The sequence below is a fragment of the Stegodyphus dumicola genome, chromosome 7 (genome assembly GCF_044657685.1).
Source record: "Stegodyphus dumicola isolate Sdum_Otavi_A_Nest chromosome 7, ASM4465768v1".
Lineage (NCBI taxonomy): Eukaryota > Metazoa > Arthropoda > Arachnida > Araneae > Eresidae > Stegodyphus > Stegodyphus dumicola.
Genome location: NC_140774.1, coordinates 119,775,940 through 119,798,319, shown reverse-complemented (window position 1 = coordinate 119,798,319; position 22,380 = coordinate 119,775,940).

Below are 22,380 nucleotides of genomic sequence, written 5' to 3'. Positions count from 1 at the left end.
GTATCTAAAGGTGAAACATAAAAGTTGCCAAAAGCAGCTATTCATTTAAAATACTGAAATTAACGAAATATTTTTCGACATACAGTGACGTTATATGGAATCACGTGCTTTCTTCAACTCAGAATATAACCGTAAATAATAACAATAAGTTTCGAGTTTGGCAATACTATTTATTTCATATTTTTTTAACTTAAAAATTTCTCTTAAACAATACGATTTGAGAGTGAGAAGTGCCATCATTTTTCTAAATAAAGCAATTTGATCTCCAGCGCTTTCCGAAATTTTATATAACATCTCGAGTGATAGTCGTAGGAAGATAACAATAGTCGAAAAGTTTTACCAAGAATTTTTGAAATCCGAGGGTACCTCCTTTTAAACTCAAATCTCCCCCCCCCGTTCCGGAGGATATGATGTTACGAAGAAAAAAAAAACAAAGAGGCAAAATCCCACATATATTTAAACTGCTGATTCCTGTTTACAATATTCAATTTCCTTTAAAAACATTAAGCTTCATTTAAATAAAAGGAAAATAAATACACACATTTTCCCTAGCTTTCAAGCTTTTCTTGTATTTTTAAATATTCTTTTTGTCACTGTTGCGCAAGTTTTCGGCGGCGTCATTAGGAGCCGTAGGTCGAAAACATATAAGAATCATTGCTGTAAATAATGATCATATGATAAATTGCATACATATGCGATTCTTTTGATTAGAATTTGAGTACAATTCTTTATACATCAGCTACTATGCCCCTTTATGTAACGACAAGGATTATTTTCAATGATTATCCGATGAGAATGATTCTTTACAATGATTATTTTATGACAATGATCATTTGCAAAGAATATTAAAAGCCGATGACTGCGATTACTTAAATAGAATATGCATGTCATACGATGACAACGATTATTTCCAAAGAATCTTCGATCACGTCACTATTGTATATCGCTATACTTCTGGGGTTAGGGGGGTTGTGTATTGTACTACGGCCCTGTAATTAAGCGTTTTAAATGACATCAAAAACGTTAGTAAAACTTAGGATCCTTACATACTACCCGCCAGAGTTAATTAGTTTGAAACTGAGGTCTAAAACGACCTTGTTGAAAACTTTTAGCTCTAGAATCTAACGCGAGGCCAATCTTTTACAAACATTTCTCTGTAGAAACTAGATATTAAAAAGTCGTTTTTACATTATCATCTCTATGGACAAGTATTTTCATCTGTACTGCATCTATAAACAGTAGTTTCTTAGTTGAAATCTGGTTCCTTATGGAAGGAAAACTAGTTTAATCAAATGTTACACAATCAAATGGCAAGTAACATGAATATTTATATTTCGCCTTTAAAATTCTTATTCCATTCATGACGTTATTTAATTATCTCCCCGTGCTCTCTGACTTGTGTTGTAAAGAAAAACACCAAACACGAGCGTGTCTATGTACAAGTGTTCAACACTACCGCCTGCAATCAAAACTCTAACGTGTTAAAATTCAACATAACAAGACCTCAGAACACACCTTATATTCATCTCTAAACCCTGAGGTACTATTCTGAAAAGTGGCTAACTCTGAAGTGCAGCGTCAGAGAGCCTAACTACATTCATTCAACCTTATTCATTCAACCTAATAACATATTCACAATAATTTGCTCTTTTTACAGTCACACGAATAAGTTAAAATTTTTGGCATTACTCTAATATTTTTACTTTTAACATATCACAATATTTCTTAACTTTTAAGATAACAGTTCCTATTGTATATAAGGACATATTAACATGCCGTTAATTTTACGCATTTTAAAACATACATTAGTAGTACATTGTTAACTTCTATTCTTTTCCAAGCAAGTGCCAATTCTTCTGCATTGAAATTCTACATTTCAAAAGTCTTTCAGATTAAAACTTCTTTCTTGCCAGAATCTTGTAAATAAAATTTTATACAATAATTTTTACAATTTTCTTAAGGTACCTTTCTCAAAGATTATCAATGCTTTTTCAATATTCAAGTTTTTACACATTCCTATTATACATTAATTTTAGTTTTACTCGCGAGTAATTGAAAAACAATACCAAAATAGGTAACAACTCCTTTCTCGCCTTTTTGGCGACAAAGGTAGAACTCACATGAGGTAAAAATTCTTGAATTCTGCCACATGCAGTAAGATTGAAAAATTAACTTATGGTTTCAAAGTAACATAAAGTTTTACTTATCTTTGTGATATTCAGACATCCTTTTTTCTGCCCAGTCCTGGAAGGTAGCGAAGACTACGGTCTGGTTGATCTTCCTTGTTGTGCGGGTTCGCCCTTCGGTTCCTTCCTCCATGAGCTTTCTTTTTCTTCCAGTTCGGTCACCCTTGAAGACCTTTTTTTTAGCATCTGCCTGTGGTCTCGGCCGTTTGATGGCAGCTGGTCTTGGCGGAACCGGGACAACTGTCTCTCGTTGTTGCCTGGATCTCGTTGCTGGCTGTTCAAATTTTTCTTGCGTCTTTGCATCTGCAGCTGGTCTTCCTTCATCAGTTCGTCGACATTTGCTGCGTAGACTCCTATCCGATGGGTAGATCTTCTGTTTTGGAGCCGTGTTATAGTTGCTGTCATTTCTTCTGGCTTTCTTTGCATTAGTCGTACTTCTCCCTTCTTCATTCTGGGGGTGGTCGTGCCCTCTCTTTTCTGGTCGGTGGAACGACTTCTTTTTCTTGTTACCTTCAGTTTTCCAACGGGGGAACTTTCTTTTCAATTGCTCCTGTCTACTAATGGTTTGCCCTTGGGATTGTCGTTGTTCCACCTCTGGAGCTTGTGCCTGCCGTGCCGGATCCTGCAAAAGATCTTGAAATATTGGCATTTTATTACGATTCTAAAATGGTTTTATCTGGTCTACGTTTGCGGTGCAGATTTCATCATTCCTGGCTTTTAACACCACTAAGCCTGAGTTACTTTTTCTATGACATATGGTCCTTCAAATCGTGGATAAAATTTGGCAGTTTTATGTTCTGGTGCTGAAGAAAGTTAATGCTTAATTTTTAACACTTCATCTCCTACTTTATAAGTTACTATCCCGTCGTTTCATATCATGATAAAGCTTCTGTTTTCTCTGTGCTACTTCAGTGTTCTTTTTTGCTTCTTTAATTTATTTTTCTATATTGCCCATTTTAAATTCTGGGGCTCTCTGTTGAACATAAAATAATTTATCTAACGGCGTTATAATCTTTCTGCCTAAAAATAACTCAGCAGGAGTTTTGCCCGTCGTATCATGTTTTGCGGTCCTAAGGGCGAAACCTAATTCATTGACATAGTTAACCCAGCTTTTATGAAAACTTTTAACATAACTACGGACAATTTTCATTATATTTCTATTGACCCGTTCCGCTATATTTGATTGCGGCCGATACGGGACCATTTTTAAATGACGTATGCCCAGTTTTTGGCACATGTCTTCAAATATATTACTTACAAATTGAGGACCATTATCCGATATTACTTTTAGGGGCGCCACGTATTTTAAAATATATTTATTTAAAATAGAATCAGTAACTAATTTCGCGGAGGCTCGTTTTAAGGAACAATTTCGATCCACTTACTAAAATGATCAACCATAACAAGGAGATAGCGACATTTATTTAACTGACTTTTTGGGAAAGGGCCCAATAAATCGATGCCAATTATTTCATTTGGAAATTCCGATTTAATACTATTAAGAAACCCGGCCGGGCGGAAATTAATATAATTAACTGCTTGACATGTTGGGCAGGACTGGACATACGCCCTTGTTAACTTTTGCAGCTCAGGAAAATAAACTGCTTCGCGTACGCGTTGGAAGGTTTTTTGAATAACAGCATGAGAAGCTAAAGGGGAGTCGTGTAAATCCTGCAGTATATTTAATCTAAGACTAGCTAGGATAACAGGTCGAAATTCGTTTTTAGAATTCGTAGTTTTTGTATAAAATAATAGACCATCTATTAGTTCGTAATAGGCCGCCCTATTTCTTATCGCCACAATATCTTGGTGGCTAAAATTTTCAGGATCCTTTAAATAATCATAAATATTTTTAAATTCAGGATCCTTACTCAGTTCGGTTATCACAGTTTCTCGGGAATGTAACTTACATGCTGTGAGCATTGCCACCTTAACAGTATTACCTTCTTCATCTATTTTTATTCTGGATAGGGCATGTGCTACGATATTTTCCTTTCCGGGGCGTGTGCTTAATTACCAGATTATACTCTTGTAACTTTAGTGCCCATCTTATTAGCCTTGGGGATAAGTTTTTCCCTGAGTACAATGTAGTTCCCGCCGCATGATCAGAATACACTGTTATTGGATCCTTTCCAAAATAGACTCGGAACTTTTGCACTGCTAACAGAAGTGCAAGTGCCTCTCTCTCAGTCGCGGAATAATTTCTTTGTGTTTGATTTAAAGTTCTACTAAAAAATGCAACGGGCTGCTGATTTTGCGTAAGTACCGCTCCTAGCGCATAATCCGAAGCATCCACTGAAATTTCTAAATTCTCATCGTTTTCAGGAAATTTCAAAACAGGGGCTTGCGTTAATGCTTGCTTTAATTTTTCGAAAGCACTATTGGCTTCGGCCGTCCACGAGAATCTTGCCTTTTTCCTTTTTAATTTTAACAATGGTTCAACAATAGCTGCCAATTCTTTTATAAAACTCTAACTTCAATCTTTGGAAGAGTCAAATTTTTCACAATAACTGTATTTAACTTGAAGAAAGAGGGCTTTTCTTGGCCTTCGGATTTCCGCACCCTCCCGTCAGCAGAAATCTGTTTTAGTTTAAATTTTCTTTCTTCCTTTAAATGCCTTCCTTGTTTTTCCGCTGGCCTTCAGACTTTTTTTCTGGCTTACTATTGAACTGTCGACGTTCGCCGGTTGCATTCGGATACTCAGGTTTCCTTGCCCTCTGATTCGATTTGCTTCCGTAAAATAAAGGTGGAAAGATTTTCGATTCGTTGCTGGTATATGTTGAAGAGTTCCGTTTCTAAACTTGCACGATCTCTTACGACAGGGAAGGCTTTTACTAAGGCAGTCTTCGTAAGTATAGGTGGGACTTCCCGCTTGACCCAAGAAGCTTCTGCCTATACATTTGTACCAATTAAGCGCTTGGCCCCTCAAAGCGCTGGTAGCTAAGGTGACTTTATGGAACTCATGGACTGGATACAGCATGAAGTGGTCATCCAATTTTTCCAAAAAACTGGTTACCGGTGAGTTTCCATTAAATGTTGCTTCTGGTTTCATCGATGCACGCATGGTCTGTACGATGTACCCAAATCCTTCCAGGGCGGCAGCTGGCATTTCTGGATTCTGAGCCGCTTCTGCAGGCACCACAGGTTCTTCTTGAAACTCGGCCATGGTTATTCTTCTTCGTCGCGCGCCACTATCAGAACTTGTATTCCTCTTTACTTGCTTTGGAAACATGAACTATCCTGACTCGGAACAGGGAGCTTACTCAAGCTATGTTTAATAAATTACGTGATTCAGATCTTATTTATTGTAACAACTTAAACTGTTGTGACACTTTCAATTGCACAAGAGGCCCTTGCTTTTACAACTGCATTTATTTGTGGAACACTTCCTTTTGTAATACCAGTGTGTACATATACTCCTCTCTTTTCAATCTACACCAGAGCATATCTGTGATAGTCGACATACACCGGTGAGGGTCCGAATGTAGAAGAATGTAATGCAATATTTGATCTTTCACCGACGTATTTGGTGAATGTTAACATTCTCCGGTGAAAGTCGACATTCTTTAATTTCGGTCTTTCAAGGTAACATATTTTTATACGATTATATACATATATATATATATATATATATAATATATATAACACTTTCTATTGCGGAAGAGGCCCTTGCATTTACAATTGCATTTATTTGTGGAACACTTCCTTTTGCAATAACAGTGTGTACATATACTCTTCTGTTTTCAATCTACCGAAAGTCGACATTCTCCAATTTAGGACTTTCACAGTAACATATGTTTATACGATTATATATATATATATATATATATGTATATAATATATAACACTTTCAATTGCACAAGAGGCCCTTGCTTTTACAACTGCATTTATTTGTGGAACATTTCCTTTTGCAATAACAGTGTGTACATATACTCCGCTCTTTTCAATCTACACCAGAGCATATCTGTGATTATCGACATACACCGGTGAGGGTCCGAATGTAGAAGAATGTAATGCAATATTTGATCTTTCACCGACGTATTTGGTGAATGTTGACATTCTCCGGTGAAAGTCGATATTCTCCAATTTCGGTCTTTCACGGTAACATATGTTTATAAGATTATATATATATATATATATATATATTATATATATATATATATATATATAATCGTTTATTGCAATGCATTGTCGGAAACGCTTTCCTGGCCCATAGTGACGAGAGACAACACAAGAAAAATAGGGTACGAACATTGTAAAGATATTTGTTTATTTTCCTTAGCGCAGCGGAAACCAAGAAATAAGAACAAAAGCAGGGGATCGCCATCAAAGAAAGTATTCGAAAGTTCCTTCGGAACGTATCCTAAACATGGGTTTGGTAGGGATAGTCCAGTGCATTGTTCAGCAAGATCACGAGACCTAACTTGCATTATCAGTTCGTCTCGGGGTACTTCAACACATAAGTGCACGAAACCCCAGTTAGAAGTCCAACAGGAACTTGTGGCACATATTGTGGCAGGTGCTCGGAAAGTCCTGGGGATGCACAGTATTTTCCAGAACATCTCATGTTGGATGTGCGAGAGATGGGATACCTGTAACAGGGTGCAGGTCGTAATTTCGAACACCTTTTTTGAGGTCCATAAGTGTCTAATTTTGTTGCTACTTTTTAATTTCTCTTGTGCTAAGCATAACTGGTGTCCGATCTTTCTTGTGTTTTGTGTTGTTTGCACCGGCCAGGAAAGTGTTTTCGGCCATGTTTTGCCATTTAATTTTTCGTCATCGTCGTCTCTCTCATATATGTGTATAATTACTTATGACTCAAGTGTTGCTACTATATGATGACATTTACAAACACGGTGTTTAAAATGCTACATATTCCCATCCGAAAATATATTTTTCTTTTCCTCTTGCCCTTCAAATAAGATATATGTGTCCTTCATTGCAAAATTTCCTGGAACTTTAATTTTTCTTTTTTCGAGGACAATGGAGAACATATTTCAGTATAGGCAGCTGTCGATATTCAAACATCAAATTGTAAAAGCCATTAAAGTGTGGCCGAAATGATCAGAAGGGCTAAATTCGCATAAGGATTTAGGAAATACATTTTGAAAGATTTTGTAAATTTTCCTTCAATAAATTTAATGCAACAGGCAAAAGAAATTACAGGGAACAATAAATATAGTTGAAAACAGTTATATCTTTTCCTAATTTACTTTGATTTGATTGATTTCTTTCTTTCTTCCTGTATAAATAAATAAACTTTAAGAATGCAACTGAAGAATGAGAATAAAAGTTTCAATTGAAAACAAATGGTGGAAAAAATCCTAGTGCGGCTCTGCTGGACGACGAACAAGACCAGCAATATGATCCGAATTTGGAATAACGAGAGAAAATTTGAAATCTGTGCAGCCAGCGATGCAAAGACACTCGTTAAAATACAGGTTTTGCTGATTCAGAAAGAACGTTACGTGTATATCTTCTAAAATGCTTTTTCCATCCTTTGTTTGTAGTTGTTTCCCTTTTCATTTCAGTTTCCTTTTTTCCTCCTATTTTGCAATTTTCGTCATTGTTTCCCTCTGTTTTTAAGCCGCCTGTTTATTATTTCTGTTATTATTATTGCAACTTATGTAAAAATTAAGTAAGGAAAAGTAAGGCACTGAAACTTTGCAAATTATTACGCTCTACGTGAGATTCATGGAGGCCGCTTATTGCATACAAATAACGCAAAATACTTTAACTTATCTACTTGGCTTTAGGTCAGAACAACGAAAACAACAAATTCACCCTTTGTAGAAAACAATTCTGCCAGGCAATAATCTACGGGGAGATTTTTCCCTATGAAACTGAGCCAAAAGTGTTATATAGTATCTAAATATGGAAGTGTTGTACATGTTAAACGTAATCGTCATTGCATTACCTTCACTATTTTACTACTGAAATAAAGATATACCGATTTTTTTGTAGATTGGAAAATCCTCCTTGTGATCATGAAAAGGAGCAAGAACTGGAAAAGAAGCGAGAACCGGAAAAGATGCAAAAACTGGAAAAGAATCAAAAACTGAATAAAAAGGAAGAACAGGAAAAGAAGGAGAAACTGGAAAAGAAGCAAGAACTCAAAAACAAGAGAAAACTGGAATTGACACAAAAACTAGAAAAGAAGCAAGAACTGAAAAAGAAACAAAAGCTGGAAAAGATACAAAAACTAGAAAAGAAGCAAGAACAGGAAAATATACAAGAATCAGAACAGAAGCAAGAACTGAAAAAGAAGCAAAAATTGGAAAAGAAGCAAGAACTGAAAATGAAACAAGAGCAGAAAAAGAAGCAAAAACTGGAAAAGAAGGAAGAACTGAAAAACAAACAAAAACTGGAAAAGCAACAGAAACTAGAAAAGAAGAAAGAGCTGAAAAAGAAGCAATTACTGGAATGGATTCAAAAACTTGAAAAGAAAGAAGAACTGAAAAAGAAGAAAATACGGGAAGGAATACAAAAACTAGAAAAGAAAGAAGAACTGAAAATGGAGAAACATATTGAAGAGATGCTAAAACAAGCACACAAAAATGAACTGGAAAGGCAAAAGTTGAGGGAAAAATTGCAAAAACCAAAAAAGAGAGACCTGAAAATGAAGAGGGAACTGGAAAAAATGCAAAAACTGAAAAAGAAGCAAGAGCCGGAAAAGATGCCAGAAATGGAAAATATAGAGGAGTCTGAAAAGATGCAACACCTGGAAAAGAAGCAAAAAACGGAAAAGATTCCAAATCTGAAAGACAAGCTGGAATCGGGAAAGAACTGTCAAACTCGAAAAGGAAACCGGTTGAACTGCGAAAAGAGGCAGAACTGGATACCGACTGTAGAACGATTGATTTAATGACCAAACGAAGCAAGACCCGGAAAAGAAAAATAGAACAAATAAATCATATACCTGCTTCATTTTACCAAAATTTATTATCAACAACATTTTTATTATCAAGAACTTTATGGTATTCTTAGTATATGGACGGCATTTGATAATATTTTGCTCGGTAAGTGTAACTACTGATATATTATTAGCTAGTAATTAGTCATGCTAACTTTAAGATACCAGTATTATTTTAGCAGCAACTAAGTACACTCTTTCGTAGTTCAGATCTATGTTTTCAGTGCCTTTCATGGCTGCGAGGTCTTCCGGTTTTACCTGGAAAGTCACAGTTTATTGACACATAACTTTACACATGACAATATTTTTCAACAATAAATTTATGTTGTGCTACTGGCTTTAAATTGTGCAAATAAATATTGCACGGCATAACTTTCATAATTGAACTCATGAAATTAATTTATACAAATTTCATTTTAAAATTTGTTTGACCCTGAGCTGTCTTATCCAACTGCAGATATTCATAGAACTTTATATCAAGGTTCAAAGAAACGTTCAAAAAGGAATGTTAATCCACTTTTAATTATGTGTTAATCAGCATGATTTTCATTACTAAGATTGTAATTCTAAACAAATTAAAAGCTATTGTTGTATGTACATTAGCTTTTCATTTGCTTTCACCTTGTTTAAATTCAGTTTGGCATACCACAGTTTCCGTCTCTACTCAGGATTTTTTCAGTGTAAAAATTCAAGATTACAAATTGAAATGAGCGAAAGAAATAACTTTACAAATGTGTGTATACATTACATCAGAATCAAAATATAATTAGATAAATAAACTGAATAATATGTTATAAAGCGAATTTATATCAATTTCGATTTCTTTCAAAATAGAGATTCCTTCGCACCTCACAAATCTCACAGAAACTCTCGGTTTGTGATTCGTGAGCTTTAGTTTTTTATATTTGGAATTTGGCAGCAATATGATTCACTGTTACGATGCAAATTCTTGCTCACAAATTGGTTATCTAACTAGAAAATGGTATAATTAAAATAAAATGAATATTATTAGATGGAAATGTTGGTTTCCTTTGCGTTTATCTGAATGGTATCGTATATATAAACCTGTTGGAGACGTTTTTTTTCCCACTCATCGAATAGAGACACTTAGTCACATAATACAAATAATATGAATACAAGAATATAGTGTAAGATGAAGCTCTACCACATTTCTCTATTACTTAAGACTGCGAAAGATTTGTTAAAGCATTACAGGATCATACTCTGATGGATCTCGCCGTTCTGTTTCATTTTCTGCCCTCGAAAACACATTATACAATACAATAGATTACTTTTGAAGTACAATAGATTACTTTTGCAAGTACAATAGATTACTTTTGAAGGAATGGATTATTTGAAAACATTGTAACTGTAAGAATTATTCTCTGACGTTATTACTGAAAAAGCGGTTGAGAGCATAATCTTTGGCTATGCGCTTTAAGCTGTATTAAAACCATTTTGAAATGTAAGGCCTACAAACTGAAACGTAACTTTATCTTCTTTCAGTACTATTCATTAGAGTTATATACATTCCCATCAATAGATTCTGAATGGCTAAATATTCTGCTTACCCAAATCAGTTATTTTTTTCCTCTCTTCTTTTTCTTAATTTTAATTAGTCCGGAAAGTAAAGCTATAGAGAATTTCACTTCTTCATTAGAAATCTGGTTTAGAATTTTGTTTTCGGAGATAAAATTTTGAATTCTTTATCCCTTTTCTAAACACAAAGATTGAAAAACGTAACATCGAAATTTTGAAAACATTTATACACTAATAGAAGGGAAAAAAACAGAATATAATGCTTCAGCAAGCATGTAAATATCTCTATCACTTAAGTTTCAGCTATGTTTGTTATAGTATATTCAGGCGTATAAGGCGCACTTTTAAAAGAAAACGCAAGATAGAAATTTATGGGTACGCGCTGTACGCCAGCTATAAAAATGTTATGTTTAGAAATATGGAAAAAGTGAGCATACGAAAATTAGATTTCTGCGTGTAATTAAATGCTTTTTATTTAAGAGAAATAACATAGTTTATGTACTTAAAAATTTTCGTTATCGGATTCTGTTTCATTTTCACCTTCACCTCTGATCCATACTTGCATAGACAGATCCAAGTTCCTCATATACGTCTCAAGCTATAACTTCAAGCACATCATCGAATTCTCTTTCAGTTTTGCCGTTACTTTTACTCTGATCCACACATAAATAATCATCTTTCGTTGCATCTAGACCGTCAGATATACCACATAAATTAAACGGGTTTAATTTTATTCCGTGATTTTATTATCTACTGACACACTATATATGGACTGGTATGACGTATTTGGTCTCCATTCGTAATTGTTTTTTTCACCTTCACTTTTGTTCGAGTATTCCACTAACGTTTAAAATATTCTATCGATGATTTATTGACATATATGTCTAATATCTGAACTAATGGCAATAATCCGCCTGGATAAACTGTCATATCTGTATAACACTCTTTCAACAACATATTTGTGTTATCCGTTAGATGGAGGCTGAGCATGTCCCAAAGTATTAGACTTTCTTGATTATCTGAGGCAAAAGGAAGCTTTTGCCAAATATTTCTTATCCACAGTTTCACAACATTTTTCTCCACCGATCATTTCTCGTGAATACGGATGAAAACACTTTCGGGAAACTGCACTTCAGCAAAGTCTTTCTTTTCAAGATATCGATGAGCTTTTAATTTCGTACTGTCGGCTAAGCAGGAGATCAGTACGGTGAGGTGAGATTTCTCGTTGGCCTATTGATTTTATGTTAACCGTTATTTTTCTTTCATATCATTGTTTCTTTATCTCCTACTATATCAAAACTACAGGAATGACATCCATATTTGCAACACGTGATAGTAAATAAATTTTTACATATTTTTAAAAACTCATCAAAGTTTTATCTCTATATTTTCGAAGCCTTTGAAAAAATTTTATCTCTTTTTCTCGGAGAACTGAATTATTCCGTGAAGTAAATCGAATACACAACCTCAGTTTGCTTTAGAGTTTTCACTTTCATTTGCACTCCATTTTTCTATTTTTAAGGCAAAGAAACGTACGCTGTTTCTTGTTACAATTAATCCATTCTAGTGATGATGGGGATTTTCTACAATGCAGTTTCCAACACTTTCGCCGACGGTAAGCTATTTCATTACTTCTTTATGCAATACACATTTATTCTTTGGCGCAATAATCATTGTAAAATTTCATGCCTTTTCCACTCGTGTACGAAGCATTCACGAAAACCAAACTGCATGATTTCCATTTTCTTTCGCAAACTGAATGACTTAACATTTGAAACTTGCATTGTGTTTGTTTCGTTCGGCGAAAGCCATAACTACTGCTGAAGAAAGCACTGGATGAACTACACTTCACGAAAATCAAATGTGATATCGTTAAGTCTTTGATGTTGACATCAGAACCACGGCTTCAAATGACTACAGAAAGAAGAAACATGACTCCTAATTCCGCAAATTCACTTTGGTCGAAAGTGCACTCTTATCCAAATTATGTTCCTTATTTCTCGAAGTCCTAGAATAACATTCTCTTCCACATCCAGAATGAATACAAATCACCTCCTACCTTGCAGAAATATTTTCCCCGATAATCAATTCTCCTGCGCACCACCTTATCGCTTGCGAAACTGCAATGTTTCCGCAATTGACATATTTGCTCGTGTTTTCTAAGGTATGAAATAATCAAGAAGAGCTGTTGCGGGATATGATGTTTTTGGTATTGCCAAACCACCATGTGTATTTTATTGCTTTCTTTATTTACTAAAGATCTGATGCATTGTAATTAAGCGATATAAGAACTTGATTTATATGCGATTACGTTTTCTTATACAAAATGTTCCAAGAATGTGCTTATGCGTTGTAATTTCATTTATTCAAAACTCAGTCTAGTTATATTTATAAAATTTTCAATAGCAAACGAATGTTTTAAGAAAACAGTTTAAACGTTTTGGGTCAAGATACTTTTCAAAAAAAGTCTAATCCAAGAATTATTTATATGAGAAATTTTATGTAAAAACAAATAGCGCACATTTTTACTTTTGAAATTTACTGGCATATTCCATGACAAATTTAGTAAGAGATTTCAGGTTTTTACCAGCTATAGGAAGTCAAGGATTTCTAGAATAATTTACAAAGTCAAGGACGAGTTCTGTCTATTGTTAATTGGTATTTTCATTTCCAAAATAGAACGTTGAAAATTAAATTTTGAGAGAAGTCTTTTTAATTTTTTTGCCACGCTGCATAATGAGTTCATTTCTAAAAAGCTGAAAATAAAAGTATCAATTTTCTACATTTTACTAATTATTCTTTCCTCCAATACTTAGACTTCATTTCGGAAACTTTCCTTTTGGTTATAAGAAATAAATCACAAAACAATTGACTGATGTCAATCGAAATCAGACGGAGATACTTATGTTCAAAATTATTTCATAACGAGTGCAAACCTTTTCCTCATAAAATTATGAGTGTCGGAGAAACATATGAAGAGCTAGGCTTCGTAAATTTTACAAAACAAATGACTTTAAATTTAAAAGTACCAAAGCGCAAACATTTACGATTTTCAAACCACATTTGTACTTGCAAGTCAATGCCTACCACAAACGACCAAGATCCGGTCTGAACGTTTGCAGACAGTGCACACACATGCGTTTCGAGTACCTTTCATTTTGGTTATTTGCGTATGCCATATAACCTTCTCAAATATTCTCATGCTTGTGACTCAGAATTGAATTATCATTTTAACTGATATTTTTATGTGATGTGTAACAATAATTTTGTTTATTTTTCAGGATGAAGATTCAGGCCCCCTTTGCGCATACCGACTGTAATTTGAATAGCCAGTTTACAATAACAAGCTTAATAGTAACAGACTGTCATAGGAAGACGCCCGAGGCTTAAAGGAACGCGAATCTCTATCAAAGTTGCAACTTGTGTAAATGCAATTTTGACTTTTAAATTCTTTTATTTTCCCTTTCTCGTGTCAAAAGTGTTTTTCTCTTCAATTTTTAGTTTAATAACGTAAAACTTTAATTTAAATTTTTCTTTTCGCTATTTTTACTTTAAAAAGATTTTAAGTTCTTTCATTTTACAAAAGTAATACTGATTTTAAAAACTATAAATATTTCCTTTTGGTTTTTTATTTTAAAAAATTGCTTTTAAATTCTCACTTTATTTATTTTACAGAAATATTATATACTCTTATAAGCTAAACATATTTCGTTTTGTATTTCCATAAATGCCACTTTGTAAAAATATTTTACTCCTTTTTATTAAGGGGTGTTGGAAACCCTATAGCAACAATGTTGAATTGGCCATTTTTGGATTACCTTTTCTGAAAATCTGCTGTTCTTACAGGCTTGAAGGTTTTTACGTAATTAAAGTACATCTATCACCTCGCGCTCTTTCAAGCACGAGGCAGGTTCGTCTATGCACTCGCCATAGTAGGAAAATAATCTCTATCTTTGAAATTTTATCCTCTAATTTATTACACATAACGGTACACAATATACAATAAAACAAATATCACTAGTATAGTATACATTTAATTATATACATAATATAAGGCGTGCAAAACACGTTTTAAGTAATCTCAGCTATATACATAATATAAGGCGCGCAAAACATGTTTTAAGTAATCTCTTTCCACACGGCATGGCTGCCGGTCCAATCGCTAAAGTACCAAGTCTCGTATTCACGCCACCAGCCTGCCTCGATCGGTTTTTCCGAGGAATCTCGAATTCTTTTAATACGGTGTCTTTAATCTTAATATTGTTATTTCAATCCATTTCATCGAGAGTCGCGATCAAACTTTTAACTTTTGTTTTTAAACTCTGCAAAATAATTTTCCCTTCTTCAGATATTTTATAGAGATTAAGAATCACTTCAGCATGATGTAAAATGAACAGCCATTTCTCAGCTTTCGATGGTGGGTCAAACATAACTCCTTTCATTATTTTCAAATGTTTCAATAATCGTTTCCCTTGCTCTAAGAATCTCTAAGAATCTCCTATATCTTGATAAAAATAAGAACCTTAATTTCTCATTTCCATATAAAATATACTTTCTCGGTGTCTACTGGCTTTAACGCCTGACATTCGAATCATGTTATTAACAGACATAAAAACAATTATAATTTTCTAAGTTAATATGGTTAATATATAAATTAAGAAGGACTTACCTTTGATCCCGATAGTGAAAATATCGAACGAAGAGCACAACTTGACGCTGTTAACTTTAATCATGAGCACACTGCAGTGGCACGTAACTTGACATGATTACAACACGGTAATTCACATTACCCCTGATTTAACTTTTCACGATTTCACTAGGATGATGAACACTGATGATCCCATTTTACCACTCACTGGCTGTTAACTTTTTAGCACATCACGCTTTCACAAATCGGATGAATTTATTCGCACACATGGCCCTAAACGCGCCATTTTCTTTCGTCAAAAAAATCTTCTCTCATCGTAGATCTATTCGTGAACTATCACCGAATTTCATTTTATAACTTTCAGTAACTTTTTACAACCATATTTATTTATTATTTTCACTATTTAGTGATTTCCTTTTTCACAATCTTATCCAATCGACTGCGCCGATTTGCACCTCGCGCCGTTTCAACTCCGAGGCGGGTTCGGTCATTTCTAATGCACTCGCCATAATAGGAAAATAATCTCGATCAGCTTTGAAATTTTATCCACTAATTTATTAAACAATACACAATAAAACAAATACCACTACTATACATTTAGCTTAAGTTATCCCTTTGCACACGGCCTTTGCGGTTGGAACTGCCGGTCCAACCGCAAAAGTCACAAGTCTCGTATTCTTCCCACCAGCTTGCCTCCACTCTGTTTTCCGGCGTAACTACGTCCCTTCCTTTAACCGTCTTTCGCCCCTCGCGGATAAAATGTTCTGGAAACGTCTTTCGCTAAGGGAAGGAACATCACAATACCTAGCTGAATATCCTGAAACGAGCTTTTTTATCATTTTAAACTTTAGAGTATTTTACAGTATATTTTGTTACGCATAGTAAAATTTAGCACTGATTATAATCAAAAGCTCATTTCGGCAAATATTTGGAAGCGTAGTAAATAAGGTATAAAAATTTCAGATACCTGTGAGCAGTAGTTCTTGAGAACAGGTCATCGAGTATAAAAAATCACGTTCGGGAGAAAAACGCGATTTTATGTAAAAATTCTCAATTATCAAAGTATTCAATGACAAATTAAAGCTAGATTTTGTACAGTCCTAATTTTCAAAGAGATTAAAGAACGGTGTTTTAAGAAAGCTAAAATTGTAGAGAATTTGAAAATGCAAATATCAGAAATCCTCATTTTATGAAAGAAATGTTTTGGCTTTCAACACCCCTTCAACTATTCTATTCTTTAAAGGTCCTTTCTCTTTTTTTTCTATTTTGGTAAAACTTGATATATAAATTTAATTCTTTGTCTTTTAATTTTTAATTTTATATCTCTGGTCGCATTTCTCTTTAACGATTAAGATTTTGCATTTGGCTTATTATTATTATATTAAAATTATGCGAAATGAACAAACAGTAAATAATGAGATGCTCAATTAAAAACAAATACAGATTTAATGATAAAACTGAAATTTTTAATGTCATTACAAACAAGATTTCAAGGGGTTCAAGAGGCCGTTGCCTAAAAAAATAAGAAAACAATTCGTCGTTTCCGGAAGAAATGAAACTTTAAAAAATATTTTCGTTGTCACAAAAACCAAACTTTTTGAAACATTACGTTATTCAAACTCTTACGTCACTCCCGAGTGTCACGTTATTTAAGATGGCATAGGTTTCGGCTACGTCCCCAAGCCTCTGGCATCTCCTGAGGGCGGTTGGTTACTACACCTGTACCAAAGATAGTGAACTTCCGGTGATATCCTTCTGTCTGTAGCTGAATGAAACTGGCTCTATTTGACGGCACACTTGCGAAACACTAAAAAGTCATGATTTAAACGACGATGATTTGAATAATTTAACTGGAATTTTAAGGACGACAATTTAGATTAACTGCTGATGATTTTTTATTTAGGTGATCGTGAGTATATGGTTTAGTGATGAAGAGTATGAATAATGGAGTAGGATGATAATAAAACTTTAGGTGATCGGGCTTTGTATCTAGGTGAAGTTCTTTTATTCTGACGACGACTTCAATGATGATGATGAAGATGATACATAGGATGGTTTAGAATGACTGATGTGATTTGGGTGATGATGGTTTATCTTATTCTGACGATGATCATGGTGACGCGATATACATGATGGTTAAAATGACGATGTGTATTAAGTGATAATAAATATTTAGATGAATTTGATGGTGACATAGTTTTGACTGATGACGATTTTGTACATGATGTGAGAGTGATTTATATAATAATTTAGAGGAGTTAGACAATGAAGACGATGATTAAATTAGGATGAAGAACATGATGATTTGGTTGATATTGCTTTCTATTTAGATGGTCTGGAAGATCTCTCTCGACGATGATAATGGTGATGATGACATATACGACGGTTTAAACTGAAGGTATGATTTCGATGATGATGATTATTTAAATGATGGTTTTGAATTATCTGGTGATAATTTTATAATTTTTTTCTTGGTTATTCAGATAACAATTTTGATGGTGATTTAGACGGTTGAGGTGATGAAGACGATGATCAAATGAGAATCATATTGTTGACGGTGGTGATTTAGATGATACTGCTTTTTATTTAGTTGATTTGAGCTATGATGATTTATCTTAATTTGGCGATATTTTCAATGACGATGATGATGATAATATATATATGATGGTTTAACATGAAGATGTGTTTTGGGTAGTTATGCTTAGTTAGATGTCTTAGATGATGATTTAAATTTAGCAGATGAAGTTGATTGGATTTAGAAGGAAATTTATATAGATGATGATTTCAATGTGTTAGATATTTATTTAGATGAAGGTATATTCATTTGATAATGATTATTTAAACAATAAGAGGGTCGTCCGAAAAATTACTTTGCCGTAAACCATAAAAAACAAAGTCTTATTACCTGGAAAAACCTATTGCAAAAGATACAGCTATATTTCTGCTACTTCTCAGCATAAGAAACATCGGAACTATACCAATTGTCATAGCGTCGGTTACCTATTTCCATTAGAGTGTCATAGAAGTCTGTCGCCTGGGAAGAAAGGCAGCCCGTCACATTTGTCTGCAACATTTCACCTGTAGGAAAGTGTGCCCAGACAAGAACGTCTTCAGGTGCAATAACAGGTGGAAGTACTTAACAGCAAGATCGGAGCCATAGAATGGATGGTCAGACATCTCCCAGCGAAACGTCTGCAACATATATTTTGTGGAATTCCCCGTATGCGTCCGATGTTGTCGTAGGACACCACAACACCAGCACTGAGCATCCCAAACCATTTGTTCTGAATGGCTCTTCAGATGTTCTATAGTAAAGCGCAATAAAGATCAGCTTTCACCGGAGCACCACTCGCCAATACGTCAATGAGCAGAATGCCTTTACTATCCCAGAATACCGTGGACTTCAATTTCCGTGCATAGACTGAGGATCGTCCGGCGCGTGGATCCCTGTGACGCCAATCAATCGTGAGTTGCTGTTTTCTGTGGTGAAGTGAGCTACCCACATCTCATCACCTGTAACGATTCTGTTAAATTGCGTTCAATAAACTGATTTATGTATCTGCTGCCTCTAGTTCTTTGTGTTTAAGTTTTGAGTATTCGAAATGGAACTCAAATACAATCAATCATATATATAGATTACATATCAATTCATATATTTGAATTAAATACATATTTACTTACCGACCCGAAACTTTCTTAACACGTTGAGCGCGGGGCCGGTCTCTGGGGACCGACAGTGAACTTTCCGTGTGGCCGGCGTCGGTCCCTGGGAACCGGCACTGGAATTTTCATTTGCCTGGCGTCGTTCCACGGAACCGACAGCATAAATTAAAAAATAAATATAGTCTCAATGAAATGTGATCAAATTTAGCATTAATGAAATGTATTGAAACATTCTAAACACAAATACGGCTTAGATTTAAGGCTTAGCTCGCTGCCGGCTGAACGGAAGGACAGCAAATTCGGCGCCAAACTCAGCGTGTTAACTAGAAAGCTACCGCTCGGCCTTAAAAACGCACAGCAGTTTGGTTTAAATAACCATTGATAACACTATTCTATAACGTTCTTTCTATAACGTTCTATAACATTTCTATAACGTTTCTATAACGTATCTATAACGTATTAACGTATTATTCTATAACGTTCTTTGTACGTTAAAGTACATATAGCACAAGAGTGTGCAAGGAAACTGATATATAACAAATTTATTTAATATTTTTCGTATAATGAGGATAATTTCAAACTGTAAACGTAATTCTAAAAATCCATGACATTATCGAATTGAGACCTGTTTCGATGTCAGATATATCTCGTAATGAAATCTGAAATTTTTTGAAATTTAACAACTAATTTTTCGAGGTATTTGACAGTCCAACCTGTATAAGTTTCATTTATTTGTTTAAATGTTTGTAAAGTGTTATCACAGATTTTCATAAAAAAGGGTGTGAGAGATAAATGATAAAATTGATAGATAGAAAGGGAGGGAATATTATGCATTTGTTCAGAACCATAAACGTAGTATTTGTGAGATTTCTCGCACAGCCAAGTTATAATTGTTTTGTTAAATTCTTTTTTTTCATATTTAATTCTTTTAAATTCATTTCTCAAAGTTTGTCATAATTTATGTGACTCAACTAGGTACGAAAAATTGATTCGGAATGTAAAAGAAATATATGTATTCTGTAACATTATTTTTTGTAAAGTTTAATTTTTTTTAATTAACAAGGTATGTAACCAATGTTTGCACTTATTTAATGCACGGAGTTCCAAGCAATTTCACTCATCATCCTACAAGCTGCAATAAACACAAAAACACAACTCTGAAAATGAAATATTCTAACAAGGATTGTAAAGCCAAAGCCATATAATTAGTCTCCTCTGTATGTTCAGTTCATTCAATATGATTTCTCTCACAGCTTATAAATTTTCAGATGAGTTACTCACGTTCGTTTTTAATGGTAATCAAAATAATGTAAAACTGCAATTAAAAAGATTAAAATTTCGACAAATTGACTAAATGAAAAATATATTCGCTGGTCGCTTAAAATTGCTACAACGGTACCTAGTTCCAAATTGCAAGACGGGTATTCCACACACGGATAACCGAGAATTAGTATAACATTCTATAGCAAAATAATGCAAATTCCATGCTTTTTTCATATAATGCATTCATGCTGTCAGATTTATTATGTCTAATCTTATAATATTATTGTAAAATTACTGCCGGTAGAAATCATTCCTTGAAAATGAAGGCCCCTTGCCACCTTCTTGATGCCTAATTTCAAATGGATAATTCAAACGTGGCCAAAGGAGAAATATTAAAATTTTCAAAAATTCGTGTTTACGGTTTTTTAATACCTAGATTTACCACTGCTAACTAATATTATGATATAATAATATATTAATAATTAGTCAAATGAAATTTATGTGGCTTCGTGTCAACCACTTGGTATTTTTAACGCTGTGTTTGAGCAAAAACAGAATATTGTTTATTTAAGCTATAATAAACATCCTACAGTAACATTTAGTTATTGTACATTGTTTTTTATCAGCACTTACGAGCTGAAGTTTCGTCTTATTAAACTATCCATATTGGTGTTTTTCATGCTCCTATATTGTTTTTGTATATAAATAATGGAAATTACAATTGTGATGATCAGTTTTATAAAACTCTCAGTATTCTGCAATCCTAACCACGTGACCAATGGTGCCCCAAACATACAAGAAACAAACAGATATTTACTAGTAGGAATGATTTTCAAAACGTTTGCTTGAACAAAACTCAAAACAAAATAAAACAAAAGGGTCGAATCAAAATGTTAATGTTTCATAAAAATGTGCAGGATAATGTTAGATGTAAAGCCTGTTTTCGTTTCCCTGGCAGACGTACTAGGAAGTTTCATAAATGAAAGTTTTCTCTTTTGGTGGGATAGTGGCTGTGACCTATACATCGAACATTCATTGCTGGACAGTACGTGTATAATTACAGATAGATAGAGATAAGTAATTAACAGAGTATTTGACATATATAAACTCATCATTCAGATTTCCAAAGTGTTCAAATAGTAAAAACACGATACCGTATGCTTTTACCACTTCACTTATGATGTATACTATGCCCATATGAGGTACTTCTCCCTGTTAGAGTTAACTAAATCTTAGCTATTGAAATATAGCATTTTCAAATTCTTTCCATTTGAATTTAACATGAATAATTTTACTCTGATCTCTCTCTTTCTTTTCTGTTTGTTTCTTACTTCTAGCCATCTATATCCAGATCTATATCTTCTACTTGTGCCTCTGATATTTAATGTAACGGCATTTTGCTTTAGAGTAAATAGATTTAAAATAATTAAAAATTGCATTCCTATTTTCAAAATACTTTTATTAATATTTCAAGGTAAACATTTTGATATTCGTCAAATGGAACTCGAACCTAAAATTTAATTTTTATTAAATCTTTAATCTATTTCCAGCACTATGCATAAAAATACCCTTTCTTGTTAAAATAACGAAACTGATTTCAGATTTACTAGTAATGAATCAAATTGCAAATTGCTTAGATGACATTTTTCAGCTCTCAGAATACATTCCATTTAACTATGCAGGAAATCGAATGATTGTTTGCAGTTAACAATATGTAAAAAGCTGTTTGGGCCAGGTGGAGAAACAGGTGGTTTACATCTGGAGAAAACGAATGTTTGACAATGTCTATATACTATATATAAACTAATAATTAGAAACTTCCGCGTAATGCCCTTATGAAATAATTCACTGTATATTAGAAAAGTACGAGAAACAGACGCATATTTTTTCGAATGAAAAAAATCGAAAAATTATGTGCTTACTAAAATCAAAAATCTCAGGCGAATCCTTATTAGTTATGTGAATTTCCTTATAAGGCCTATTAAAATATACACACTTTTTGCTGCTGATCATTTAAATTTATTTCTTCGAATTGCTCTTTCAAACTTGAATACCCGATTCCTAAAAGAAAGTTGCTGATTTTGAAATTACGTATACTGCACAATTTTGGTCGTGCGTTTATGAATTTTTTCTAATTTTATTTCTTTATTAGCGGAAGTACCCGATGT